Source organism: Bison bison, unplaced genomic scaffold (genome assembly GCF_000754665.1).
Source record: "Bison bison bison isolate TAMUID 2011002044 unplaced genomic scaffold, Bison_UMD1.0 scf7180017864044, whole genome shotgun sequence".
NCBI classification, from domain to species: domain Eukaryota; kingdom Metazoa; phylum Chordata; class Mammalia; order Artiodactyla; family Bovidae; genus Bison; species Bison bison.
This window is the reverse complement of record NW_011494616.1, coordinates 424,668-428,414: the sequence shown is the minus strand read 5'-3', so window position 1 is coordinate 428,414 and position 3,747 is coordinate 424,668.

Below are 3,747 nucleotides of genomic sequence, written 5' to 3'. Positions count from 1 at the left end.
AACTCTTTGCATCAGGTGGCCAAAGTACTGGAGTTTCAGCTTTAGCATCATTCCTTCCAAAGAAATCCCAGGGCTGATCTCCTTCAGAATGGACTGCTTGGATCTCCTTGCAGTCCAAGGGACTCTCAAGAGTCTTCTCCAACACCACAGTTCAAAAGCATCAAGTCTTCGGCGCTCAGCTTTCTTCACAGTCCAACTCTCACATCCATACATGACCACAGGAAAAACCATAGCCTTGACTAGACGAACCTTTGTTGGCAAAGTAATGTCTCTGCTTTGGAATATGCTATCTAGGTTGGTCATAACCTTCCTTCCAAGGAGTAAGCATCTTTTAATTTCATGGCTGCAGTCACCATCTGCAGTGATTTTGGAGCCCAGAAAAATAAAGTCTGACACTGTTTCCACTGTTTCCCCATCTATTTCCCATGAAGTGGTGGGACCAGATGCCATGATCTTCGCTTTCTGAATGTTGAGCTTTAAGCCAACTTTTTCACTCTCCACTTTCACTTTCATCAAGAGGCTTTTGAGTTTCTCTTCATTTTCTGCCATAAGGGTGGTGTCATCTGCATATCTGAGGTTATTGATATTTCTCCCAGCAATCTTGATTCCAGCTTGTGTTTCTTCCAGTGCAGCGTTTCTCATGATGTACTCTGCATATAAGTTAAACAGGGTGGCAGTATACAGCCTTGACGAACTCCTTTTCCTATTTGGAACCTGTCTGTTGTTCCATGTCCAGTTCTAACTGTTTTAACTAAGTTCTGTTAATTTTCTAAAGAAATCTTAATTACTTGTTTACTTTCCTTCATATAACATCACAGTTGCCATTATTTTATTTATTTATATTATGCATCTTCTGCTTAGAAACTCCAGCAGGCCATATTGATAGTCTACGAAAAGAAAACCAACTTCATAGCAAAGCCCCCCTCCTCCAAAAAAAAAAAAAAAAAAATTAGAGAGCAAAGAAATGACTTACACAGCTCTTTTATTTTGCTAAAAAATGACAAATATTAATTTTAAAAATTGCCTGCTTTCTGTGTGTTAATATTACGTCCATTTTGTCTTTTTGTGAGATGCTATGACATGTGATTCATGACTTAGCAGAAAGTATGCTGCCCTCAGAATCTTGTGTAAGAGTAGGCAACCATGAGTATGTCCCCAGTACTTTAGGAACCACTGTGCAAACTTAAATTAGTATAAGACACAGTTGCAACTTTTCATTTTATTTATTTTCCCCTTTGTCTTGTATAAATGATCCTAATACCAGAAGTTTTGAATCTTTGCAGTAAAGCCCCTTCCACCTGTTTCCTCAGATACTGGCAAAGCTTCAATTTATTTCCTTTCCTTTGCCAATGACAATATTCTTCATTTTTGGCCTCCACTGGGGGTAGCTTTCTGATGAAGTTTCCTTTACAGCATATGTACATCCTTGTACACACACACAGAAGTGTTCATGTAACTCTAGTTGGTAAAAGAGTCACCAGCAGATGCTACACAGATCTTTAACTGTAGCTGATTGCTACAGCTACATCATGTCAGAGTTAAAGCTAGTCTTAATTTTTCTCTAATACATATTCGTAGATGTAAAAGCCTCAAGTCTAATGTCTTAAATGGTTGTTGGCCTCACATTCCTAGTGTCTCTAAGTTTACACACAAGGACCATTGCTCACGTCTGGTCAATCCCTTTATGTGCTAGCATCTTCAGCACGGTGTGACGTACTTTCTGTGTAATTCTCTACTTTTCTTACTTTGTTTTGAGGTAGCCAGACTTCAAATTGTCATGTAAGTGACTTTTAAAGTATACTTTTAATGTTTTCCCAAAAGTTCTTTAAATATTATTTTGAAGCTAATATGTTAAAGTCTTTCTATATTGACCACAGGATAACTGTCCATATTTACCTTGGAAATTAATATATTTGTTGCTGCTGCTGCTGCTAAGTCGCTTCAGTTGTGTCTGACTCTGTGCGACCCCATAGACAGCAGCCCAAAAGGCCCCTTTGTCCCTGGGATTCTCCAGGCAAAAATACTGGAGTGGGTTGCCATCTCCTCCTCCAACTAATTGTTGACCATTACTATATTACATTTATCTTCATTATTCTCTTCTTAGACTCTAAAGTGACCTGATCTGGAATTAAATTCTCTAAGCCTCAGTAGCAATATTCCCTCTTTTGTCTTATTTCCTTCATGGTTATTATGGGACAAAGAAAGGTACACTGAATTATTTCAAGAAGTTGAGGTCAGTCTAGAGGTAATCTGTTCTGTGCCTCTTCAAGAATTTACTTTGCTATCCAAAAGAGATTTTTACTGTGGGGAACACCATGCACAATGGCACTCTATATTGAGTCTTGTGAAACAGAAAGAGTAATAATATACCATAAAATATATGCTATCTTGTTACTTTTAAATTTAACAATACATATTAGTGAACTTGATTGATTAGAAATTCATTCAAAATTGTTCATATAGGAGGGAAATATATCAAGTTTCAACTTAAGTCCAAGAATGGCCTGACCAATATAACAAAGTTCTTACTGTCTTCAAAACATCAGAGAACTTACTATCCGTGGCTTGGTCTTTGAAGTCACCATGACACCATCGCCTCTGATAAAAGAGTTTATTTATAACTTGCTCAGCTTATGTCTTTTCCCACTGAATCAGCAGGCTTTCTAAGGTTTGGGGATATAATTTCAAGCACTGTTAAACCTCTGTCAGAGTTTGGTTGGCCCCCTGAGGAGCCCTGTGTTTCAACATTCTCTTTACTAAGACAAGACTTCTCAAGTAAGTTCTTAGAAAACTGACAGCTTCAAGTATCAGAGGTTTTGTAATTTGAAGTGGCATTTAATCTGAAAAATAACATTAGCAAATCAGCATATAATTGGCTTTCTATTTCCCTTTCCACCCCCTCATTATTTTTCTTTTTGCTTAGGTTAGGACACAAGTCAAAATTATATTTGATGCAGCAATTTCCTAATCTTTTCAGAAGGATGTTCCTAATCAAACAATTAAGTAGATGGAGTGTCATTATCTTAAGAAAGCAGGAACATGTACATTTTACTAAGGCTTGTTTATATTTCTAGTGTTCCTTTTGCATTGTCTCCTTTATTATTCATATATCCACTGAAGTTTAAGGAGACTCTTAACTAATACATACATTTTATGAACAAGTTTAGCAAAATATATAAAGAGGAAAATCCTCATACAAATTTTTCATTTCTGTAATTCCTTTGGGTCCTCTCATCACTTTTCAAGTTTCCCTGCATCTCAGCTCTTGCACTCCAAATACTATTATCTTCATATTTTAGACTTCTCAATGCATGGGCAAATGGGAAATGCCCCATGGCCTTCTATGAGATCAGGATCCTCCTGGCACCCCCTTAGATTTTCATTCTCCATAATTTTATTTCCAGCATACTTTGTTAATATTATTCTCTCACATTTTTCACAAAGCAAAGTTTTGTTAAATAGCATTCCCATAAATAGTATGTCCTTTAGCTACTTATGCTTTAACTTGAATTTGTTTCACAATGCTTCAGTTGACATTCACTATTGTCTGTATGAAATACATGCACACAATATTGTTTTTATACTATTCTCTGTTTGATAGTATTTCATTCCATTATGACAGCACTGTTCTACTGCTCTTCTTACTGCTGAGATCAAGGAGGGCTATTGGCCTTGCTTGAGGCCACTCATGTTGATGAGATAAGAGGAACTGCACATCTGGACTCTGATTCTATTCTATTGGCCAGT